The 18,887-nt window shown below is 46.5% G+C and overlaps 1 protein-coding gene across 1 annotated transcript in view; it reads right to left on the minus strand.

The window, feature by feature from the left end:
* The window catches only part of LOC147103336 (transcription factor HIVEP3-like), a 492,205-nt gene that overhangs the window by 153,324 nt on the left and 319,994 nt on the right, over positions 1 to 18,887 (minus strand). Inside the window, exon 4 of the mRNA XM_085962816.1 lies at positions 2,246 to 2,350. The gene's annotated coding sequence lies outside the window, so the exon portion shown is untranslated. The remainder of the gene's footprint in view (positions 1 to 2,245; positions 2,351 to 18,887) is intronic.

Raw genomic sequence — 18,887 nt, forward strand, 5'->3', positions numbered from 1 at the left:
AGCACCACGGAAAAAACTATCACAGTTTTACGAACCATATTCGCCAGGAATGGGCTGCCTGAACAGATTTGCTCTGACAATGGACCACAGTTTGTGTCTGAAGAGTTCCGGAGGTTCTTAAAGAACAATGGTGTTAAGCATTACACATCTGCCCCATATCATCAAGCCACTAATGGATTGGCCGAGAGGTTTGTCCAAACATTCAAGAAGGCTATCAAGGCAATGTGTAATGAAGATATACCCCTACAACACAAGGTGGACAACTTCTTGTTCGCCTACCGGAATGCGACACATGCGGTTACCAACCAAACTCCAGCCATGATGTTCTTCAATCAAAGACTACGATGCCGCTTGGATTTGGTTAAGCCAAACGTCCGAAGAGATGTGGAGAACAGGCAGTTTCAGAATATGAATGAAAGGCCGACCAGGAGTTTTAAGATAGGTCAACCAGTTTTGGCCCGGGACTACCGCACTGAGAAATGGCAGCCAGGAACGATTTGTACACGACAAGGACCTCTCATGTATACCGTGGACGTTGGGGAGAGCATTGTAAGACGCTATGCTGACCAGATTCTAGAGTCACTGGAAAACGTCAACTCCACACCACGAGCAGTAAGGGCAGCACGGTGGCATAGTGGTTAGCACTGTTGCCTCACAGCGCCAGGGACCCGGGTTCAAATCTGGCCTCGGGTGACTGTCTGTGTGGAGTTTGCACATTCTCCCCGTGTTTGCGTGGGTTTCCTCCGGGTGCTCCGGTTTCCTCCCACAGTCCAAAGATGTGCGGGTTAGGTTGATTGGCCATGATAAAAAATTGACCCTTAGTGTTAGGGGGGATTAAATACGTGGGGATAGGGCTTGGGTGGGATGGCTGTCGGTGTAGGGACCGGGTGCTAGGGTTTGGATGATCAGCCATGATCTCGTTGAATGGCAGAGCAGGCTCGAAGGGCCGAATGGCCTACTCCTGCTCCTATCTTCTATGTTTCTATGTTTCTATATGATCTGATACACCTGGTAATGAAATCGATGTTCCAATTGCAGCTACCGCAGAACCGGTAATATTGGAAGCAGATGAACCAAACAACGACATTGATCCCGACTCAACATTGCCAGAAGAACCTGATACCCCAAAGAGACGTTATCCAGACAGAGTCAGGAAGCCTCCTCAAAGACTGAACTTATAATTGCTTAAACTTAACCAATGTGTCTAGCAACCGTAATTGTGATTGTAATTAATTATCATTTAGTTGTTAAATGAATGTTATGTACTGTTTATCTAAAAGGGGAGGAATTGTTGTGTATGTACCTTTAAGAGAATAACTGGTCTCAGACTGCAGTACCGGCAGTGACCACCCCTGTATAAAAGGCGCTAGTGAGCCTCTGTTGTTTTCAGTTTCACTATTGACTTCCATCAGTAAAGACTTGTTTTGTTCAACTCCTGCTGTCCGTGTCTCAATCATTCACGGACGTAATACCTTCCTTCAGGTCTCGGGAGTCCCTCATCTCACCGGCACAGAAAGCAGAATGGCCGCGAGCTGTCAAAAGTTGCAGCATTCAGCTTTCTGTTCTGGAGAGATCTCTAAACCAGCCTGAGAGGAAGGAATTAACTTGGAGTACAGATTGTCAGTGTTTGACAGCTTCAAAGAGCTGTCGAACGCTGATATTTCATCTGTCAAAAGCTTTTGACAGATGAAATGTCAATCTGTGACGTCACCTGTTGCCGGGTGACCCTTAATTGGCCTGCTGAGCCCACCGGGCGGGCTCAACACGGCCAACCAAGTGAAAATCGCGTGGGTTGGCCACAACTCGATGGAGGCGGGAAAGTTGTAGTCCCGCCTCCTACCCGCCTCCAGAATCAAAATCCAGCCCATGGAGTCTGCCCATTTGGGCAGGGCAGCGAAGGGCTGTGGGCATCCGTGGGACCATATGCCAGAAATGAGGCAATGTAACGGCAGGTGGGACCCATGGGATCATACCCCAGCAAGAAGACAACACCTCTAAGAGGAGAGGAAGAGGAGCAAAGGAGAAATAAATTGGTTAAAAAAAGGAAGAAAAGGGAAAGGGAAACAAGCTGCTTGGAATTCATACAATTTGGTCAGATGTAGCTCGAATGGGTACCAGTTCCAAGGATAGTTGAGGTTGGGTCTGCCACATCCTGTCGTGCTGCTGAGAGGGGAGATCAGGCACTTCCGCACAGGGAGGCTGGGAAAAATCAGAGCAAGAATCCCTTGAGGTCACGATCACTCACCTCCTAGCATTTACTGAGGCGTTTGCAGATCAATCCATGTCAGTCTTCTGCTGCTCTGCAGGCTGAGGTGAGGTACGTAGCACTGGAAGGAAGAGGCAGGAGAACCTAGAGTGAGGTGGGAAAATAAGAGGATAAAATAATGAAGTACCTAAACCCGACAAAATTTCTTTTGGTGGGGGGTGTGATGCACGAGAATAGATGAAGAGATTTCTGACTCAGTTACAGTGGCTGAGTATCCTACATTAATGACCTTCAAACTATGGCCCACAAGACCCTGGGGATATGTGTACACAAATCATTGAAGGTGGCAGGGCAGGTTGAGAAAGCAGTTAAAAAGGCATACGGGATCCTGGGCTTCATGAATACAGGTATAGAGTACAAAAGTGTGGAAATTATGATGAACCTGTATAAAACACTGGTTCGGCCCCAACTGGAGTACTGTGTCCAATTCTGGGCACCACACTTTAGGAAGGATGTGAAGGTGCAGAAAAGACTTACGAGAATGATTCCAGGGATGAGGGACTTCAGTTACGTGGATAGACTGGAGAAGCTGAGGTCGGTCTCCTTGGAGCAGAGAAGATTGAGAGAGATTTGATAGAGGTGTTCAAAATCATGAGGGGTCTGGACAGAGTAGATAGAGAGAAACTGTTCCCATTGGCAGAAGGGTCGAGAACCAGAGGACACAGATTTAAGGTGATTGGCAAAAGAACCAAAGGCGATGTAAGAAAAAACTTTTTTACGCAGCGAGTGGTTAAGATCTGGAATGCACTGCCTGAAAGGGTGGCGGAGGCAGACTCAATCTTATCTTTCAAAGGGGAGTTGGATAAGTACCTGAAGGAAAGAAATTGCAGGGCTACAGGGAAAGGGCGGGGGATTGGGACCAGCTGAGGTGCTCTTGCAGAGAGCCGGCATGGGCTCGACCGTCCGAATGGCCTCCTTCCGTGCTGTGACCATTCTATGATTCTAAGACCTGACAATCCACACATGTAGTCCAAGATGCTTTAGTTTTATTTGTGCCTGATTTTTTGCATTCATTGGTTTGAATTTCATGGGCCTGGAAATTTGCTGCAACATTACTAACACTGCCGCCTCACCGATAGATAAATCCCAAATCACAGCACCCAACATCTGCACGTATCAGCAGCTTGAGGTACGTGCACATTAATGGGGGCACAGATTTAAACTGTGCAGGTGGCCTACGATGGTCCACGGTGTGCACTGAAACGGCCCCCAAAGAGCAAAAGCTCGAGCACTCCTGTTCTACACTCTTAAGAGGACGATTCCAGCAGATTACAAACATATTGTAGTTGGATATGTTATCATTGAATCATACAGGCTGTTCCTGATGGCGGGGGAGTCCAGAACCAGGGGTCACAGTCTAAAGACAAGGGGTAAGCCATTTAGGACAGAGATGAGGAGGAATTTCTTCACCCAGAGAGTGGTGAACCTGTGGAATTCTCTACCACAGAAGACAGTTGAGGCCAATTCATTAAATATATTCAAGAAGGAGTTAGATATATTTCTTAAGGCTAAGGGGATCAAGGGATATGGGGAGAAGGCAGGAACGGGGTACTGAATTTGGATGATCAGCCATGATCGCATTAAATGGCGGAACAGGCTCGAGGGGCTGAATGGCCTACTCCTGCTCCTATCTTCTATGTTTCTATGTTTCTACAGCACAGGAGGCCATTCAGCCCATCGTGCCTGTGCCGGCTCTCTGAAAGAGCGATCCGATTAGTCCTACCACCCCCCTGTCTTCTCTTTCCCGATAGCCTTGCAAAATGTTTCCTATTTAAGTATATATCCAATTTTTTTTGAAAGTTACTACTGAATCTGCTTCCAACACCCTTATGCTCCAATAGGTTTGATGTTTTGCTTTAATTACATGGTATATGGTGAAGTTCACTTCGGAAAGGTCGAGGTCTGAGCTGGGAACATATTTCACATTCACTGTGCAGGTTTTTTGCCCAGCAACCCCCATCTACTCACCATGCCCTTCAATGCCCACTCTGTCTAGAAATGCATCTGCTTAACTCGGTTATACCGTCCGCTTCCATGGTCTTCTTGACAATTTACTGCTCCCTTCTTTCTCTTAAATTCCTTATTTTCAAACCTGTGCCTTCTTGTATTGAACTTTTGCAATACTGTCTACTGTGACTACCTTATAGTTATTTCACCCCACCCCCCACCACCCCATGAAAAATGTGAATTAAGAGGAGTCAACAACTTTAGGAAGCAATTTGCCTGGATTATCTTCGGCAATCCCTATCGTAGCCTCGAGTCTTCAGGAAAGCTCAGCCAGCCGGGAAGTCCTTCTCCTTGAGAGAGTTACAAGGTTGTTTATAAAAAGACAGCAAACCAGAAGGCCCTCCCATGACTCATTCTGATGTAATGGGTTACAAATAATCGCTGACTTGCTCGTGTGGAACCAGAGGTTTCCTTTTTTGTTGGACTTGATACAGCTGGAAAACAAAAGCCTTCACAAGATAACCTGCCCCATGAACTCAGTGTCCGGTGTATTCTAATCGTGGGCACTTCAGGTGGCAGAGAGCACCTGCCCCGAAACAGCTGCAGCATAGTCTCTTCGGCTTGTGAAATTAGAATGCGCCGAAGGTTCGGCATGCTGACATGACCGTCGCTGGATATTTCCACTGCGCAGCGTACATGTAGGAGTGCACCGAATCAAATTAATTTTTACATTTACCTCATGTGGTACGATTTGCTGTCTGAGTATCGTAACTTTGTATAACAAGTCCCAGGGGCCATGAACATTTTGGTTTCTGAGTGGATGCGATTGATGGCAAATCATTTGCCACAACAAATGGCCCGTCCTATCCATAAATATTCGAGACAAATTTTTTTTTGAATTTGGTCACATTGGGATCAAGAAATCCAAATGTTGATTCACAGACAGTTAGATGGCTCTCGGTTTGATTGACTGTAAACAAGATAAAACGGAACTGCAAACTGTGCCGTAATCGTGCTGACCTCGCTTTGATCTTCTGGCTGCCCTGAGGGTCTGTGGGGTTTCCTCGTTGGTGCAATACTGCTTCTCTTCAGGTGACCCTCTGTTGGGGGGAAGTAAAGAGAGACGGAGGGCCGGGTACACCCCCTCCCAGTTCATTTTCATTGTAATGCTGGGGCTGCACCTGGATTGCTCCACGTACCTACTCCAGGTGCAGACCACTGACGAAGCAACCTCTGAGCACAATGAAGACGGGAATCTGCCCTTTGATGTTTATTTTGCTACTGATGAAAATTAATTGACAACAGATCACGAGACGTTGAAATAAAAGGGAAAAAAAATGACTTTTATTTCGAGAAAGAGAAATTTCCAGAAATCCCAATCAAAATACTGGACTACAAATTCAGTCAGGTAGCAACCCTGAAAGGAAGAAATACTTGCGTTTATATCGCGCCTTTCATGACCTCAGGATGCCCCAAAGTGCTTTACAGCCAATGAAGTACTTTTGAAGTGTAGTCACTGTTGTAATGTAGGAAATGCAGCAGTCAATTTGCGCACAGCAAGGTCCCACAAACAGCAATGTGATAATAACCAAGTAATCTGATTTTAGGTGTTGGTTGAGGGATAAATATTGACAAGGGCACCAGGGAGAACTCTCCTGCACGTCTTCGAAATAGTGCCCTGGGGTCTTTTATGTTCACCTGAGAGGGCAGGCGTCTCATCCGAAAGACGGCGCCTGCAACAGTGCGGCACTCCCTCAGTACTGCACTGGGAGTGTCAGCCTGGATCATGTGCTTAAATCCCTGGAGTGGGAGTTGAGCCCACAACCTTCTAACTTAAAGGCAAGAGCGCTACCAGCTGAGCCACGGCTGACACCCTACCTCAACTGCGTCACCAGTTTCCACGTTTGATCGCGCATTACAGGTCGCAATGTCAGGGTCTCTGTTTTCCACCCCCCCCCACACGGCAGATTGTTGGAGTGGCCACCATTGGGTTCAAGGTGCACCCCGTATGGCTCAGGGGGAGACAGAGAAAAAGGGGGTCAGTTGAATCGCACTGTACTCGCATTGCGTTGCCAAACAAAATAAATGCACAAGTCAAACAACAAAAACCACGCTGTTTGTCCCTAATCATATCGTCCAGCCGAAGGTGCACCAACTGATTATCACTACGTGGCAGCGAAGCTCAATGGAACCCTGTGGCTACAGCATAGCAACTCCACTGATCTACATGGAAACAGTTCAAACAGTTACAGCACCACCATAGCAACACTATGGCAACCAGAGTAACCAGCAATTACACAGGATTCTTGCCATCAGAGAAAGTGAAGTGTAGATGGTATATTTACTGCAATAAAGCTGTGGTTTGTGGGGCTCTCCCACTGGCTCAGTTGGAGAATTGGCTGCCCAGTGGGGAACTGAGACTCGTTCAGATTTACACTACCCTTTGTGTGATTGGTGAGCTGATAGAGGTCTTTATAATTAAGAAGGGTTTCGATAGGGTAGACGTAGAGAAGGTGTTTCCACTTGCGGGGGGTGTCCAAAACTAGGGGCCATAAATACAAGATAGTCACTAATAAATCCAATAAGGAATTCAGGAGAAATTTCTTTACCCAGAGAGTGGTGAGAATGTGCAACTCGCTACCACAGGGAGTAGTTGAGGTGAATAGTGTAGATGCATTTAAGGGGAAGCTGGATAAACACATGAGGGAGAAAGGAATAGAAACCTATGCTGGTAGGGTTAGATGAAGTACAGTGGGAGGATCAGTTGGGCCGAATGGCCTGTTTCTGTGCTGTAAATTCCATGTAATTCTATGCATTGTTAAGCCTCTCAGAAAGGTCGCCAAGCACTTCACACAGAATGAATTACTTTGAAGTGAAGTGAGTGATTTTGCACATAGGAAGATCCCTCAAATAGGAATGGGATGAGTGACCAGTTAATCACCTTTATTTTGGATGGTATTGGTTGAGGGAGGATTATTGGCCAGGACACGAGGAGAACTTCCTGCTCTACTTCCACAGGAACAGGAGGAGGCCATTCAGCCCCTCGAGCCTGTTCCACCATTCAATTAGATCCTGGCTGATCTGCATCTCAACTCCATTTACCCTCCTTTGCTCCATAGCCTTTGTTAGCCTTACAAAACAAAAAAGCCATTGATCTCAGTCTTGAAAGAGCCACTTGACCAAGCATCCACATCCTTTTGGCGGGGGGGGGGGGGGGGAGGGGGGTGGGGGTGGTGGGGTGGGGGGGCGGCGGTGGTGGAGAGAGTTCCAGCGTTCAAATGGGGGTCTCTAACAGCCACTTGAATAGGCAGACAGGGCGTCCATTCAGAATCCCACCTGACAATGCAGCACTCCCGCAGCACTCCCTCAGTACTGCACTGGATTGTTAGTCTAGTGTAGGAAGTTCCTACGTTCCAATCCCCAGCCTGTGCTGATCCCAGTGGATGCTAAAACTGTTCAAACATGACCCCGGTCTGAAGAGGATAAAAAAAAACAAGATCAGCCTGAGTTCCCATTTCTGATCGCTATCTTCTGCTAGAAAGCTGTACTCAGATGTTGGTCGAGGATATAATAAAGCTTGTCTGTGATGCTTCCCATTGGAAAAACAACCTGTGGAAAGTTGGGGGGGGGGGCAGGGTGGTGGGAGTGGTAGAAATTCATCTGGAGTCACACATGAAAAATGCCAACTTGGTGTTCAAATCCCTCCATGGCCTCGCCCCTCCCGATCTCTCTAACCTCCTCCAGCCCTACAACCCTCTGAGATCTCTGCGCTCCTCCAATTCTGGACTTTTGTGCATCCCTGATTTTCACTGCTCTACCATTGGAGGCTGTGCCTTCAGCTGTCTAAGCCCTAAGCTCTGTAATTCCCCCCCTAAACCTCTCCACCTCTCTGTCCTTTAAGATGCTCCTGAAAACCGACCTCATTGACCAAGCTTTTGATCATCTGTCCCAATATCCCCTTATGTGGCTTGATCTCAAATTTTGTTTGATAATCGCTCCTGTGAAGTGCCGTGGGACGTGTTACTACATTAAAGGCGCTATATAAATGCAAGTTCTTGCTGTTGTCGTTGAGTTACAGAATCAGTGGAACTGCACTCTGGGTGTAAGAGCTTGGTGAGGCGGAAGCGTTTATCACAAGTTCGGACTCACGCCACTCAGGAATTCTCACCTTTATGACAAACAGTTCAATCCTCGACATGCTCCTGTGCTTGGAGTCTGAAGAGGAAAATTTTGCTCAGCGTCTGCAGAAGAGGAATGAAGAAAACCGGAGAGGACAAGAGGGGTAATTTATCGGTTTATAGTTTAATATTTTTTTAATATAAACTTGCTTTACAAATTAGAATAGAAAGAAAGAGTTAACGTTTCTCTAGCATCCGTTCACATTCTCAGACATCCCAAAGCACTTCACAACCAATGAGGTGTAGTTACTGCTGTTATCTAGGCAAATTAGAGAGCTTCATATTGTTCAAGGGATGTCCATTGGGAAGGAGTCTGAGAAGGCAGACACGTATTTGAAGAGAACTAATTAGCAGGGTTATTGGGAGAAAGCTGGCGTGTGGGTCTAAATTGGACACCTCTTTCAAAGAGTCGGCCCAAGCACAGTGGGCTGCATGGCCCCCTCCTATGCTGTAAGATTCTAGGATTCTAAGGTAAAGACCAGGGAAGTTGACTAATCCCCAGTTGTGAAGCACTTTAGGGTGCTTTGCTACATTAGTACAGTGGCCGAGTGGTTATAATACTGGATTAGTGTTTTGATACCTCTCACTAGCAACAAATCACAGGAACTAGAGTAGGCCATTCAGCCCCTCGAGCCATTCAATTAGATCATGGCTGATCTGTATCATAACTCCATTTACCCGCCTTGGTTCCATAACCCTTAATACCCTTGCCTAACAAGAATCTATCAATCTCAGTTTTGACATTTTCAATTGACCCCCAGCCTCAACAGCTTTTTGAGAGAGTTCCAGATTTCCACCACCCTTTGTGTGAAGGAAGTGCTTCCTGACAGCACCCCTGAATGACCTAGCTCTCATTTTACATAGAAACATAGAAAAATAGGAGCGGGAGTAGGCCATTCGGCCCTTGGAGCCTGCTCCGCCATTCAATATGATCATGGCTGATCCTCTATCTCAATACCATATTCCTGCTCTCTTCCCCAAAGCTGCTGGATTGTTGTGAAAACCCAACTGGAGGATTGTTACGGTCTGGCCTGCTTGCGAGTCCAGTTCCACATTACACGGTCTCAATGCCCTCAGGGCAACGCGGGTTGGACAATAAATGCAGTGCTGCCCACATCCACATAAATTTTAAAAAAGTAACTGTTTTACCAAATTATCTTCTATGTTATTGTTCAGTGATTATAAACGTTACTAGAAAAAAAAGTGTTCGAAAATAAGCCGTGACCTGATGTTCCTGCGAGTGATTCACCAGCTCCTGAGAACTCTCTTCGAGGGCGACGCTCGTGGTAACTACCGCCAGTTGACTGGCACTGCCAAAGCCACAGAGAAAACAGCACAACACAGTAATGATCACAGAAACCACAGCCTGTGTCAGCGCTGGCTCCATACTGGAGCTATCTACTCTAATCCTTGCTCATTCAGAGGGATTTGGGTGTCCTTGTACACAAATCACAGAAAGTTAACATGCAGGTACAAGCAAGCAATTAAGGCGGCAAATGGTATGTTGGCCTTTATTGCAAGCGAGTTGGAGTATAAGAGTAAGGCAGTCTAGCTGCAATTATATATAGGGCTTTTTGACGAGATCACACCTGGAGTACTATGTACAGTTTTGGTCTCCTTACTTAAGGAAGGATATACTTTCTTTAGAGGGGTGTAATCACTAGATTGATTCCTGGGATGAGAGGGTTGTCCTATGAGGAGAGATTGAGTAGACTAGGCCTATACTCTCTGGAGTTTAGAAGAATGAGAGGTGATCTCATTGAAACGTATAAAATTCTTAGATAGGGTAGATGCTGAGAGGCTGTTTCTCCTGGCTGGAGAGTCTAGAACTAGGGGTCACAGTCTTAGCATAAGGACTGAGACGAGGAGAAATTCTTCACTCAGAAGGTTGTGAAACTACCCCAGAGGACTGTGGATGCTCAGTCGTTGAGTATATTCAAGACTGAGCTCAATAGATTTTTGGACACTAAGGAAATCAAGGGACATAGGGATAGGGCGGGAAAGTTGAGTTGAGGTAGAAGATCAACCATGATATTGAATGGTAGAGCAGGCTCGAGGGGCCGTATGACCAACTCCTGCTCCTATTTCTTATGTTCTTATTGCCTGCGCTCCTTGGATTAATTGTCTGCTTCAAGTGTTCATCTAATTCCCCTCCCAGGTGGTGTACTTTGAAAGGCTAGAGTAACTTTACTTGTAACGCTGAATGCCCTCACGGAGATAGTAATCGGCTCCAAATGAAACCACTCAGATTCGGCACGTCATCGGCTGCGATTTTAAAACACAGGTCTGACTCACTGCTGAGTTTCAACAACAACAATCTGGGCGTAGATTCATGCAGCATCTTCAAGCCAGGGTAAAACACAAATGCACAGTGGGGAACAATTTCCAGGGAACTCTTGCTGTGGGCAACGGGACCGACCTATATCCATGTGATAGAACTGAGGCCCGTGCCTAGTGCCAGCGATGGCAAATTGAAGTTCATCGAATCATAGAATCTTACAGTACAGAAGGAGGTCATTCAGCCCATCGTGCCTATACCAGCTCTCTGAAAGAGTTGTCCAATCTCCTCTGCACCCTCTCCAAGGCCTTGCCATCTTTGCTGAAGTGAGGTGCCCAAAATTGGACACAATACTCCAGCTGAGGTCAAAAGCAACTCGTGTTGAGAAGAGTCATGTTTTGCAGGGAGCTTAGATCGTGCTAATGGGCGTGTCATCCAGTTCCTCCTCTTTTTTATGTTGTTAAGAATTTTGTGCTCCTCTAGGCGAGAGATGTCAGTGCTGGGGAATGGAGCATTCTCAATTTGGGATGGGAACTTGCTACCGCTATCCTTTCTGGTCTAGGCCCCACACTATGTGGTTGACTCTTAATACCCTCGAGGTAAGCAGGGATTAGTAATAAATGTCACCTGAGTGACACTGCTACTTTTGCACTGATGTGTACCGAAACCACTCAACATCAATGTAAAGGTGTCAGTATAACTACAGCTCAACAATCGCATGGTAAGAAGTACTCTTAATGCATTTGTAAAGACTTCTTCAAAACAAGTTTGAGAATTTTCTCGGGTAGAAGAAATCGTCACAAACTCATTTAGATGTCGCTACTCGTGAAGGAATTATTACCCCATTTATTTCCTGGAATATTTGGTTTTATTTGTCACCTCTTCTACTAAAAAGGGATACACTTTTGCGCAGTGATACAATAGTTGGCAACTTCTGCCTCGTTCCACAATGGACACAGGAACATTAGGAACAGGAGCAGGACATTCAGCCCCTCTAACGTGTTCCGTCGTTCAATTAGACCATTCGCTGATTTGCACCAATTCCATTTCCAATTCTATCGATCTCAGTCTTGAAAATTTCAATTGACCCCAGCATACACAGCTTTTAGGGGGAGCGAGTTCCAGATTTCCATTATCTTTTGTGTGAAAAAGTGCTACCTGATTTCATTCCTAAAAGGCCGAGCTCTAATTTTAAATTATGCCCCCTTGTTATGGGCTCCCACCCCCACCAGAGGAAGTAGTTTCTCTGTATCTAGCCAATCCAATCCTTTTATCTTTTTGAACAACTTGATTAGATCGCCTTTCAACCTTCTAAACTCAAAGCAATACAAGATAAGTTTATGAAACCGGGCCCTTTTAATTTAACCCTTTAAGCCCTGGTATCATTCTGGTGAATCTGCACTGTACCCCTTCCAAGGCCAATATATCCTTCCTGGGGTTCGGTGCCCAAAACTGAGTGCTCCCGATGGGGGGGCTGACCAAGGCTACGGCACCTCTCCCGACTTCACCTTGAACTTAAAATCTGCGCTGATGCTTAAAGCGCTACGTGACAACTTTCCCAAGGCCCACTTTACATTCTGAGCTCTTTTTATAGAAAACCCATCCAAAGCGTTTGCAACAAAACTTAAAAACTGCAAGGTTGTCATTTTCGAAGCTTGCTTTGAGGACCCTGCCAATGACTGGCTTCTTGCACATCCCCGATTTTCATTGCTCCACCATTGACGGCCGTGCCTTCAGCTGCCTGGGCCCTAAGCTCTGGAATTCCCTCCCTAAACCTCTCCTCCTCTCTACCTCTGTCTCCTCCTTTATGACGTTCTGTAAAACCTACCTCTTTGACCAAGTTTTTGGTCACCTGTCCTAATATCTCCTTATGTGGCTCAATGTCAAATTTTGTCTGATAATCGCTCCTGTGAAGTGCCATGGGACGTTTTACTATGTTAATGGCGCTATATAAATGCAAGTTGTTGCCGTTGTTATGGGATTCTACAAATGTCCCCTATTTTGCTTTTAACAATATTGAATCAGAGGAATTTACTGAAATTCTTTTTTTTTTTGCAGATGCTGCGTAATTGAAAACATGTGCATTTATTGAAAGCCTGTGAAGGAAATTCAATTCTCAAGGGCTTAAAAAACAGTAGCTACAGTAAAGAATACTTTTTGAGGGAAAATGCTGAGTGGTTATACGAGAAATTTGTGGGTAGAATTTTTATTGGAAAGGAAAGTTTCGTTCCACACCCCCACAAACAGTATGAAAAACTACCGACTGAAACAGCGAGAAATGACAACAAGTTATAGGATATGAAATTTACTGAATGTGGCTTGAAAAATATTTCCCAGTCCTGCATTATTTTGTTTCTTCTTATTTATTTTTTCCTGTTTTGACGACTGCATCGTTACTCACTGGTGAGTAGAAACGTTTAGCTCTGGTAAAAAAAAAAATGGTGATGCAACAACAACTTGCATTTATACAGCGCCTTTAGCATAGTAAAACGTCCCAAGGTGCTTCACAGGCTCGTTATCAAACAAAACTTGACACTGAGCCACAAAAGGAGGTATTAGGGCAGGTGACCAAAAGCTTGGTCAAAGAGGTTGGTTTTTATGAGCGTCTTAAAGGAGGAGAGGCGGAGAGGTTAGGGAGGAAATTCCGAAGCTTGGGGCCTAGGTCGGTGAAGGCACCGCCGCCAATGGTGGGGCAATGAAAATAGGGCAGTCAGAATTGGAGGAGCGCAGATATCTTGGAGGGTTGTAGGGCTGGAGGAGGTTACAGAGATAGGAAGAGCACGGGCCATGGAGAGATTTGAAAACAAGGATGAGAATTTAAAAATTGAGGCGTTGATGGACTGTGGGCCAATGTAAGTCAGCGAGCACAGATGTGATGGGTGAACGGGACTTAGTGTGAATTAAGATACGGGCAGCAGAGTTTCGGATGAGTTGAAGTTTATGAAGGGTGCAAGGTGGGAGAGGCTGGCATATGCAGCGAGTTGTTATGATGATCTGGAATGCACTGTCTGAAAGGGTGGTGGAAGCAAATTCAATAGTGACTTTCAAAAGGAAATTAGATATATACTTGAAAAGGAAAAATTTGCAGGGCTATGGGGGAAGAGCAGGGGGAGTGGGACCAATGGCATAGCTCTTTCAAAGAGCCGGCACAGGCATGAGACAAGGTACTTTAGTAAAGATTCTGCCTCTTCCTTAGAAACTCACAGCAAAAGTACAAGCAAAAGAGACAGAGGGAGGGGAGGGGTGGGGCCTAGCACTCAAGAGAAGTGCCGGGCTCACGGCGCGCAACCGGCAGTCGGCGGGGGGGCTGCTGAGGTGGCCGGGGATGGCAACGGAGGCAGGTGCTGGTAGGCGGCCAGCAACAAAAATGACCGCCCAGCACCTCGCTTTTACTTGGCGCCGCCTCGGCCGCAGGTAGGCCTCCCTGACCCCGTCGGACATAGTGTCCGGCGGTAAGTCAGGGGGCGGTACCGAAGATCGCGGCCGGGGCGTGAGCAGGGCGCTGCGCACGGCGATTATGTCATCACCGGCGATGTGGCGAGCTAACGGTTACCGCCGCCGATAACCTCCCGCTGAATTTCGCGGGAGGCGTTGGCAGCACCACGCCCGGGCGCTAGTTGCTTTGCACCCCGAAAGCAACTGAATTTTTCCCCCTATATATTTCCATCACAGCAACATTTACTTATTGAATTCCAACACAGAAAGAGGCCATTCGACCCATTAAGTCTAGGCTGGTGTTTTTCTCTGTGTAAGCCACCTAGTCTTATCCCACTCTCCTGCCTGCTCCCCTGATTTGTTACAAGGGACTTGTTCCGAGTCACAGCTGCATTGCAAAAATGCAACACAGGTGCACTTCTGCTGCCGTATCCTGCCGTGTTCATCGGTTCAACTTTATGCCAGGGTAAATGCAACAGAGTTTTTTTCCAGCGCTCGGTAGCATTGCAAAGGTTAGTCTGATGGTTCATGAAGGACAGCCGAAGCAGTCAGAAGGATGTGAGCGGCTGTCTAAAGTGCGCCCGATTCTTCGGCTTAAAGACACAGCTCCATAAGCAGCAGCAGCTTAAGAAAAGAATCCCAGCCAAACTGGAATCGGGAATGTGGAATCGAGAATGTGCTGCCTGAAAGGGCTGTGGGAGCAGATTCAATGGAAACATTCAAAAAAGAATTGGATAAGTACTTGAAGGGAAAATATTTACAGGGCTGTGAGGAAAAAGCAGGGGAGTGGGATTAATTGGATAGCTCGACCAAAGAGCCGGTACAGGCATAGAGGGCCGAATGGCCTGCTTCTATGCTGTATCATTCTATGATTCTATGAAACGGACGTCAGCAGGAGGCAAAATGGAAAGGCTTCCCGCTGCCAAAAACACTTCCCATTGCTCCCTGTTACAACTCCTCAGCAGGGTCACAAATCCTATCACGTATTTATACTTGGGGTTTTGCAAATTGGGATGTTAAGACAGTAAAAGGTTCCTGTTGTGGATTCAAACTTACCTGCACAATTCTATGTTGTACCAGGCTGTGCGCACAAGCCAAGAAATAATATAATCGTCACTTCAAGCTTTACTCTACACAACTAGGAACAGGTGTTGGTAATTCAGCCCCTCCAGCCTGTTCCGCCATCCTATCAGAACATGGCTGATCTTGTCCTAAGCTCTATTTATTTGCCTCCATATCCCTTGATACCCATACCTAACAAAAATCTATTGATCTCAAATCTTGAATATTTCAATTGTTCCATCATCCTATTGAGGGAAGAGAGTTCCAGATTTCCACCACCCTTTTGTGTGCAAAAATCGACTCTAATTTGAAGGTTATGCCCCCTTGTTCTGGACTCCCCCGCCAGAGGAAATAGTTTCTCTCTCTCTACCCTGTCAAATCTCTTTACCATTTTAACCACCTCAGTTCCATCACCCTGCACCCTTCTAAACGCACCAACCAAAAGGGAATCATTTGCATCACCCTGGACACCATCAGTCTGCCAGTGATTTACTGCACGCTCTTCGTACATATGGCTATAATCACCGTGACCTCACGCCGAGAGGAAATGTTGCAGTTTTGGAAAGAAAAACAAGTTTGTTTTTCGTGCCCTTCAATATTAATGCTTCGTCCCCCGCCCCCCCCCCCCCCCCCCCCGCTTAATCCTAAATATTTGTTTTTTGTGTTTCAGGAGGTGATGCCTTGGTGTGTCATTTCTGAACAGAAATAAAAAGTGCTCAGAGTTGCCATTGCTCACCCAGCCCCTGTGTGCCTGACTCTCAGGTTTTTTTTTAATATACCGCTGAACAAATAAAGATAAAGATCAGATGTTGGAAAAAGAAAAGAAACAAACTTTTGAAAAAAAAGACTTGCATTTGTATAGCTCTTCACGACCACCGGACGTCTCAAAGCACTTTACAGCCAAATAAGTATTTTTGAAGTGGAGTCACTGTTGTAATGTAGGAAACACGGCAGCCAATTTGTGCACAGCAAGCTCCCACAAACAGCAATGTGATAATCTGGTTTTGTTATGTTGGTTGAGGGATAAATATTGGCCAGGACACCGGGGATAATTCTGGGGATCTTTTACGTCCACCTGAGAGAGCAGACGGGACCTCGGTTTAATATTTCATCCGAAAGCTGGATGAGAAAGTTGCACTGCGGGAGGCACACCAGTTGTTCCTCTTTCAGTGTGAACCTTCCGCAGCAACCAATTTGAGGGGAGATCTTTTCTTGGTGGGTTGGGGGGGAGGGAGGGGGGGGGTTATTTTACCCTGTTCTTCTAACTCAGGCTGTGATTCCATTCCACAGGCACCACTCACTGGTTAGCTAGCAGGGCTGGGGACCCTGAATAATATTTCTCCTCCCCAGCCAAGGATGCTCTGAGGCCAACTATAGCACCTTCGCTTCCGCCAGGGTTGCCAACTCTGGTTGGGTGTATTCCTGGAGGTTCGTCACATGATCGCCTGACTTGAACCAGCCCCGCCCCCACACTCCCACCATTGGTCCATCCTCCAGGCGCACTGCACTTCCCACGGCCAATTGGAAAGGGAACAGACTCTTGGTTACCCAATTGGATTCATCTTGACCGTTAGTGAAACAGCTTTCTCCCCCATTTCCAATATATTTATAACTAATAAAGGAAAGTGTTCAAAGGAAATGAAAAAAACCACAATTATTGCTATGATTTTTCTCCCGGGTGTTGCTCGCAGCAGTGTCCTGGAGATTAATCTGCAATTCCTGGAGAATCTTGGACAATCCTGGAGGGTTGACAACCCTATTCTTCCGCCCCACTGAGATCAGCAAACTGAGCAGGGTCCAAACCTGGGACCTCCCACATGGGACAATACACCGAGCATCTGAGCCAATCGGAAGGCACAAAAGGAGTACTAGATAATGTAGGCCATGACAAGCTGTCTCACCGTGTCCAGAACAGTCGAACCAGAGGACACAGCCTGTGCTTGAAGGGGGGTCAATTCAAAACTAATCTGCGGAAACAATATTGGGGTCGATTTTCCCGAACCTGTCGGGAAGACGGCGGGACTTCCCCTTTTGGGTTTTTGACCCGCCTACTTTGACGTCCGGCCAATCCGCTCGATTTTCCCTTGATTGACCTTGTTGAGCCCGCCCAGCGGGCTCAGCAGGACAATTAAGGGCCACCCGACAACAGGTGCTGTCACAGACTGAAATTTCATGTCAAGATTTCTTTGACAGATGAAATATCAGTGTTTCACAGCTGTTTGAAGCTGTCAAACACTGACAGTCTGATTTCTAAGATGAGTCCTTCTGCGCAGACTCATTTAGAAATCTCAGCAGCACTGAAAGCTGAAGGCTGTCACTTTTGACAGATCGCAGCCGTTCAGCTTTCAGTTCCGGCTGAGTGCTGCGCTCCCGACGGCTACAGGAAGAAAGGCTGTTAAGGTAAGTACAGGTAAGTAAAAGGTCTTCACACTCTTTAGACACACCAAACACACTTACCTTTACATTCATGCACCCATCACTTACCTGAGCGCCGACATCGCGACCCCTCCAACTCATTCAACCCGACGGCCCACCTGCTCTAACCTGGCGTGGTTTGGAGCCGTCGGGAAACCCACACGAAACCCCTCAAAATGGGGATTAGGCTAAAAACTGCCTGTTAACTACCTGTTAACAGGCAATTAATTGGCACTAATCCCTTCCTGCCTGGTTTCGGCGGGTCCCAGTGCGGGGCGGGTACCCGCCGCCCCTGAAACTTACGTGGGGCGGGGTTTTGGGCGGGATGGATTCAGGACCCCCAAAGTCGGGATTTCCCCCCCCCCCCCCGAAACCCCGCCTGACGGCTCCCCGAAAATCTAGCCCAATATTTCAGTGAGCGAGTGGTCAATCTATGGAACAGGCTCCCTACAGAAGACGGTGGAGGCTGTTAGTATTGATTCATTCAAATGCAAATTAGATAGATTTCTTTCAGAAAATAACATTTGGGGATACAGTATATGAGTAATTTGAAACATGACATGTGGTGAGTGTAGCAGGCTTGGGAGGAACAGGTGGCCTAAGGTTCCCAAAGCTCTCCACCACTGGGGGTTTTCCTCATGTCATGTCTGGGTCTGCTGTAGACTAATCGATAGAGACTGATTGCTGTAATTAGTCAACAACTCCATTGTCGATGCATCATGCAACTACCAATACGGCAGAAGACGAACTAGATGGACCTTGGTATTCTTTCATCGAGTAATTCCTCCACTCCTATGAGTTTTCAAAGCAGGCTGCTGTTCAAAGGGAGCTTACCTAAAACAGCCCAATATGATTGCAACATCCTCTTTAAAATCTCACTGCATTTACTGTTTGTCGCTTTCTACTGCTGCTTGAAAGAAAGCACTATACAGGCAGGGATAAGCAAATGAATGCTAACCGTTCTTAATGAGCTCTTGGAACGTTAATCATCTGCAGAAAGTACAGAGCTTTGAGAGAAGGAGACAGGGGTGCAGTACAGTGATTAGAGGCAAAGTTATATTTGCAATTCAGTTCTGAAATATCGCATTGTCCAAAGATTTTTCATCAACTTCTTCATCTCTCGCAGTCTAGCCCATAACAGATCTCCAATCTCCAAATCTTCTTTCCTGCTGAGTCCCTACTATGGGTGCCCATATTTTCCTCCTCATGACGCCCCTCACCTAATATCCACAGCTTCCAGGAAGAATCACCGAGAACTCGGGATAATTTTTCATCTGTCCTGCGACCAGAGGAGTTCCTGCCAATT

The sequence above is a fragment of the Somniosus microcephalus genome, chromosome 20 (genome assembly GCF_052327205.1).
Source record: "Somniosus microcephalus isolate GS21.2 chromosome 20, FLI_Smic_1.0, whole genome shotgun sequence".
Classification (NCBI taxonomy): Eukaryota; Metazoa; Chordata; class Chondrichthyes; order Squaliformes; family Somniosidae; genus Somniosus; species Somniosus microcephalus.